The sequence below is a fragment of the Salvelinus fontinalis genome, chromosome 2 (genome assembly GCF_029448725.1).
Source record: "Salvelinus fontinalis isolate EN_2023a chromosome 2, ASM2944872v1, whole genome shotgun sequence".
Taxonomy (NCBI): Eukaryota; Metazoa; Chordata; class Actinopteri; order Salmoniformes; family Salmonidae; genus Salvelinus; species Salvelinus fontinalis.
In genome coordinates, this window is record NC_074666.1 from 32,820,894 (window position 1) to 32,828,041 (window position 7,148).

Below are 7,148 nucleotides of genomic sequence, written 5' to 3' on the forward strand. Positions count from 1 at the left end.
AGTATACTGTACAAAAATATAACCACAACATGTAAATTGTTGGTCCATGCTTCATGAGCTGAATAAAATATCCCATACATTTTTCATATGCACAAAAAGAGTATTTCACTCAAATTTTTGTGAACAAATTAGTTTACAATTCAGAAGGGAAGGGAATCAGTCAATTTAAATAAATTCATTAGGCCCTAATCTATGGATTTCACATGACTGGGAATACAGATATGCATCTGTTGGTAACCGATAGATAACTTATAAAACAGGTAGGGCCGTGGATCAGAAAACCAGTCAGTATCTGGTGTGACCACCATTTGCTTCATGCAGCATGACACATCTCCTTCGCATAGAGTTGACCATGCTGTAGATTGTGGCCTGTGGAATGTTGTCCCACTCCTCTTCAATGGCTGTGTGAAGTTGCTGGACATTGGCGGGAACTGGAACATACTGTCGTACATGTTGATCCAGAGCATTCCAAACATGCTCAATGGGTGACATTTCTCATTTGCCAAGATATTCCATCTACCTGGCAGGTGTGGCATATTAAGCAAGCGAGCATATTAAGTGAGCATGATCATTACACATGTGCACCTTGTGTTAGGGACAATAAAAGGCCACTCTAAAATCTGCAGTTTTGTTGTTACACAACACAATGTCACAGATGTCTAAAGTTGTTACACAAGGCCATTTTAGAGAATTTGGCAGTACGTCCAATTGGCCTCACAACTGCAGACCGCGTTACTACACCAGCTCAGGACCTCCGCATTTCGGATTCTTCACCTGCATGATCATCTGAGACCAGCCACCTGGACAGCTGATGAAACTGGGTTTGCTCAACCAAAGAATTTCTGCACAATCTGTCAGGAACCGTCTCAGGGATGCTCATCTGCGTGTTCGTCGTACTCACCAGGGTCTTAACCTGACTGCAGTTCGGCATGGTAACCAACTTCAGTGGGCAAATGCTAATCTTCGATAACCACTGGCACGCCGGAGAAGTGTAATCGTCACGGATGAATCCCGATTTCAACTGTACAGGCCAGATACCATGTATGGCGTCCGTCGTGTGGGCGAGCAGTTTGCTGATGTCATATGGTGGTCACACCAGATACTGACTGGTTTTCTAATCCACGCCCCTACCTTTTTTTTAAGGCTTCTGTGACCAACAGATGCATATCTGTATTCCTTAAGTAACCATCTGTCTTACGTAACCATACCAAACGTTACATAGCATACTAATGTCACTGTTCTGAATTTACCCATTTACTATGCTACATTAGTCTATGAGACCAGGCCGCCTCTCCTCCTCATTCACCAGCATGCAGTTCATGTTGCTCCCACTGGGTGTCGCTGATGAGTCGATAGTTTAGCTGCCTGTAGTTCTGTGGGTGAACATGTCTCTGCCTCCATACCTCATACAGGCTCTGTGTGACTGGGGGCAGAGGGGAGAACCAGGCCCAGCTGGGCTGGCTCCAGGAAGGGGTAGCTGAAGTTGTAGCCAGAGCAGCAGGACCTGGGCCTGGGTAATGGACCCATCCTGGAACTGCAGAGACCCACCCTCCTGGACCTCCACCACAGGGGTAGCCTGGCAGACCCAATAGGGCAGAGGGAAGGGCAGGGGCTCAGTGTCACCTGGGCATTGGATCAACCCAGTTCTAGTGAGATGTCCAGTCCTGAGGTGCCAGCACCCAGCACCACCACCGACTGACCTGAGATAGGCTCTGGGTGGCGGTATAAGTGACTGTAGATCACTTTGCCTAGAAATAGAGACAGAGGGATGAGAGAGAGGGAGATAAAGAGAGATGGCATGAGGCAAAGGCCATGAGTTTTTCCTGACCACCTAACCTGGCCCAGACGTTTTCCAGATCAGGTCACATAGTCAGGAAAACCCAGGCATGAGATATACACTACATTACCAAAACTATGTGGACACCTGCTTGTCGAACATCTCATTCCAAAATCATGGGCATTAATATGGAGTTGGTCCCCCCTTTGCTGCTATAACAGCCGCCAATCTTCTGTGAAGGCTTTCCACTAGATGTTGGGACTTGCTGCAGGGACTTGCATCCATTCAGCCACAAGCGCATTAGTGAGGACGGGGACTGATGTTGGGCAATTAGGCCTTGCTCACAGTCTGGGTTCCAATTTATCCCAAAGGCGTTCGATGGGGTTGAGGTCAGGGCTCTGTGCATGCCAGTCAAGTTCTTCCACACCGATCTTAACAAACCATTTCTGGATGGACCTTACTTTGTGCACGGGGGTATTGTCATGCTGAAACAGGAAAGGGCCTTCCCCAAACTGTTGCCACAAAGTTGAAAGCACAGAATCGTCTACAATTTCATTGTATGCTGTAGCGTTAGGATTTCCCTTCACTGGAACTAAGGGGTCTAGTCTGAACCATGAAAAACAGCCTCATACCGTTATTCATTCTCCACCAAACTTTACAGTTGGCACTATGCATTCGGGCATGTATCCTTCTCCTGGCATCCGCCAAACCCAGATTTGTCCGTCGGACTGCCAGATGGTGAAGTGCGTGATTCATCACTCCAGAAAACACGTTAACATTGCTCCAGAGTCCAGTGGCGGCAAGCTTTACACCACTCCAGCCGGAGCTTGGCATTGCGCATGGTGATCTTAGGCTGTGTGTGGCTGCTCGGCCATGGAAAACAATTTCATGAAGCTCCTGACGTTGCTTCCAAAGGCAGTTTGGAACGTGGTAGTGAGTTTCTTTATAGCACTTTGTGACATCTGCTTATGTAAAAAGGGCTTTACAAATACATTTGATTGATTGTTGCAACCGAGGACAGACGATGTTTACGCGCTACATGCTTCAGTGGTCCCGTTCTGTGAGCTCGTGTGGCCTACCACTTTGCGCTGAGCCGTTGTTGCTCCTAAACATTTCCACTTCACAATAACAGCACTTACAGTTGACCGGGGCAGCTCTAGCAGGGCAGAAATTTGACCAACTGTCTTGTTGGAAAGTTGGCATCCTATGATGGTGCCATGTTGAAAGTCACTGAGCTCTTCAGTAAGTCCATTCTACTGCCAATGTTTGTCTATGGAGATTGCACGGATATGTGCTTGATTTCATACGCCTGTCAGCAACAGGTGTAGCTGAAATAGCCGAATCCACTAATTTGAAGGGGTGTGGCCACTCCTTTGTATATATAGTGTAGGAAGAGAGAGAGAGGGCTAGATGGTGATGCTGGTATGCACCTTTAAATCGCTCAAGCCCAGGGATGGATAGGATGTGGGGGTCAGAGTAGTGCCTACGGGGAGAAAGGGAGAAAGGGGTCAAGGGTTAGGGTGGAAACGACGGGTCTGTTGTCAAGTGAATATCTAAAGCACATCCACATCTCTTACCCGCTGCAGAGAATCAAACGTTTCAGTGTTACGTGATCCCGACTTGTCACGTGAAGTCACCTCCCATGTCGACATTAGTCCCTTCTCTGTTGCCATGGTGACAGGGATCACCTCCTCCACCACGGTGCTGAACTAACAAATAGTGGGGGAGAGATGGGTTGAGAGGCTTTAGTCTTGTCCTATGAAAACTAATACACGTTTTCCTTTTTTCACCTGAAATCGATGCGTGTGAACATTCCTTCTCTACCCCTGACAAAGGACCATGAGGCATTGTGTGTGAGTGGACGGTACCTACCCTGATGTTTGGTGTGATGCGGTGGCTCTGGCAGTATCTCTCCAGATATCTCTGCACTTCCTGGTGTGTTTGGAAGGAGGAAGCTGGGGGTCAAAGGGGAAGTCAGGGAACATCATCACCTCCTTTGGCAAGTTGGTCCTGCATAGAGGGAGGGACAGTAAAACATGAGACGCACAATAAGACCTGGGTCATGTCAGAGAGAGAGAGAGAGTGAAAAACAGAGAAAGAGGGGTGAGATTAGAGTGTTACAGTACATGAGGTCTCTCTACATGTTGCTGTGAATGGGCAGCCCGTTGTCATAGCTACCGGTAAGTTCCTTGTAGAACCAGGTGCCACCCACGTGTTCCGTGAGCTCGTAGGCGACGGGTGGTGCAAAGGTGTCTGGGCGGGACAGGATGTGACGTGCAGCACACAGACCTGCATCTCCCTCACCCACCACTGCAACGTCACGGTCCTGTCAGAGGACACAGACAGACAGGGGGACATGCCAATCACAAAGCCTTGAATACAATTACATCAGGGACCTATTCAGGAGGGTGTTTATAGCATTAGAGCTAGAGAACTGAGTAATAACATAAGAAAACTGACAGGAGCACTGTGAAACAACACTGACACCCAATAGACAATTTGAACTGCCAGCTGCCTGAATTCGTTTTTTTGTTGACAGATTCCGTATGAAAAGCGACACACACACACACACACACACACACACACACACACACACACACACAAAGACTTTCCAAATGTGGGTCTGTCAAAATAAAAGTCCTGCACGTGCGCCATATGTGGACAAAAAAAAGGAATAACTTGTGGGGAACTTTTATTTTGACATGAGAAAGGAGAATGGTTAGAGGAAGTGGGTCTACAACAGACGCACATTTGAAAAGTCTGTTTAATAATACGATCCTTTCTATATTTTGTTCCAAATTCCCCCGTCATAATGACCAACCGTCCTGCCCACTGGCACAGTAGTTTGAAATGGAATTGTATTTAACTTCTGGCTTCCCATGGACTGTTTCTGTGCAACCCAGTACAATTGAAAGCAACACTAGAGCATTTAAATACACTTGCGTTGCTAAAAGCACCTACTCAGGCAGCACACCATACAATCAATTGCCCTTTGGGCCACCATAATCATTGCTCTTGAAAACCCTACACTCTCGAAAACCGTTCTCCGTAGGTAGGGTTTTAAGCCGATAAATTCACCCACTTTTTCGTCCATGTGAACTACAATTATGACACTGTGTTTTAACATTTAGAAAGTCAATATTCATCTCTTCCAAACCGGTTTCCGAAAACATATGCTGATATACCCCTTATCTTTCACATCATAGAGAAATAATATTTAAAATAAAAATATATACTTACTGTAGCATTTTTACACATTCAATAGCTGTGTGTGCCTCCAGTTAACAAACTACACTTCCTCCCCAGTTAAGATCACACATATTTATTTGGAGAACGCTAGATGGCTAATTAGCACAGGTGGCCAAGCCTAGTCTCATAGGCTAGACGTAACATAGTAAACATGAAACCGGACAACTCAAATTGGTATGATATGTTACGTTTGGTATGGTTACATAAGACAGATGATTACTTCAGGCAAAAACAAAAGGAAGGTGTTTGGTCAGGGTGGACGTATAACACGAATGTCTAGCAACCTAAGGGTCGCAAGTTCAAATCTCATCATGGACAACTTTAGCATTTTAGCTAATTAGCCACTACTTTGCATGTTAGCTAACCCCCTAAGCCTTTAACATATTTCCTAAACTTAAAAATTAAATTTGACAGATCCATTGGATTTACTGATACTTTCATCATGGACCACATGCAAAGTGTAGCTACAGCTTTCAATAAAAGTGTTGTACTGTATACAACTGCTGGTATTGACACAGCTCTGTCTTCTGTGGCTAAAGCAGTCTGGACTGGTTGAAGCAAAGTGGAAAGGATTATTTTTTAAAGTGTTTCAGTCTGCCGTGAATCATCATAATTCATACACCAGTAAGCATCTATAGATAACATGCCATACATGTACATACGTTGTCTCAACTGTATCAAAGTCATTTTCATTTTCATTCCTAGCTATATAGCTAGCTAGCTAGACAGTTGCATACAGGTACTGTTATAACTTGCTTCGTCCTGCAATGAGCCATTGTTTACAGATGACTCGTTGCGGGATGAAGCAACGTTAAGACAAATATATATATATTTTATTTATTTAACTAGGTAAGTCAGTTAAGCACAAATTACCTGAAAAATGATGAGTGTGTCTAAGGGCTTTAGAGGGTGCGAATGATGCTAAATGGGCATAAACAAAGAAGAGCACTGCAGCTGTTCAATGTGAAAGGTTATCTTTATTATATAACAATAGACAATTTAATACTGTAAATGGTTTGCCTGATGTGGTAACTTGGTGAGATAATGTTCAGAGAATCCAGTTAGGCAATTTGGTTAAAGTAGTCCTTTTCTAAATATATGTTTCCCAAGGATTAATGTAGAGCAAGTGTGAAGGTTTATTTGTCACATGCACAGGATACAGAAAGTATAAATGGTACAGTGACATGGTTACTTGCATAGTGGAGTCTTCTGTTTAGACATGTAGCTAGCTAGCTAGCTAAACAATTACCCATAATCTCAACTCATAACATTACTGCCCTGCATGAGTCTACAAGTAGCTAAAGATAACCAACTAGGTTCAATGTTAGCTAGCTAACATTAGGCTATAACTAGCAATGCAAATGGCTTTGAGATACGAATATTACTACACAGATCATACTCGTAACGTTAGCTAGCAAGCCAGCCAGCTAACGTTAGCTAACAGTACGCTTTAACTTGCAATGAAAACGACATTCTGACAAACTTAGAAATGTATATCTGAAAATGTAGCTAACTAGACTCTCTTACCCGTATACATGGATGAATGCTTCTCCATCTCTGTCACGGATGCCCTTAGTTTGAAGATGTAATCTGGAGATAGGTGTTTTATACAACAGCCTTATGCATGTTGTCTTTTCGACTCCCTCAGCATATTTGAAATCAAAACGCCTGAATTTTCTCCATCTCTTTAGCTATCATACTCTGCTTCCACTGGGCATTCCACTGATTTCCAAACTCCGTCCTCCAGAAAGTGGAGAGCATTAACAACACTTTTGCAGTTCTTTGTGATATCTTTCAAAAAAGCTGAGTTAGAAAGGATTACTTACACATACTGAGCCGCTCATGTTATAGAAGTGAGCTACATGGCAGACCAATCCGAACTCATCTAAGTGTAACAGGGTTGGTTCTCTTTCGTTATGGTTCGCCAAACGACCTATGGAAACTCCCCCTTCACGTGATGTGATTGAGATGCTTAATATCAAAGATGTTTACAGTCACGCCACACACTAACTGTACCTGCGTGACCTGTCACTATAAAAGGCAGTGTGACGTGACATACTGTCTCTACTTCACTCTCATGTTTATGTGTTTTACATTACGAGATTACTATTAATCCCCTTCG

At 44.2% G+C, this 7,148-nt stretch overlaps 1 long non-coding RNA gene and 1 pseudogene across 1 annotated transcript; both read right to left on the bottom strand.

Moving 5' to 3' along the window:
- Window positions 1–1,119: 1,119 nt before the first annotated feature.
- On the bottom strand, window positions 1,120–3,347 carry LOC129866985 (uncharacterized; annotated as a pseudogene).
- Window positions 3,348–3,366: 19 nt separating this feature from the next.
- Window positions 3,367–6,910, bottom strand: LOC129817172 (uncharacterized). Its single transcript, XR_008753667.1, has 4 exons — window positions 6,554–6,910; window positions 3,956–4,103; window positions 3,650–3,787; window positions 3,367–3,486 (listed from the first exon to the last, which is right to left on the bottom strand). It is a non-coding gene; the product is annotated as an uncharacterized LOC129817172 (long non-coding RNA).
- Between the last annotated feature and the right edge of the window lie 238 nt (window positions 6,911–7,148).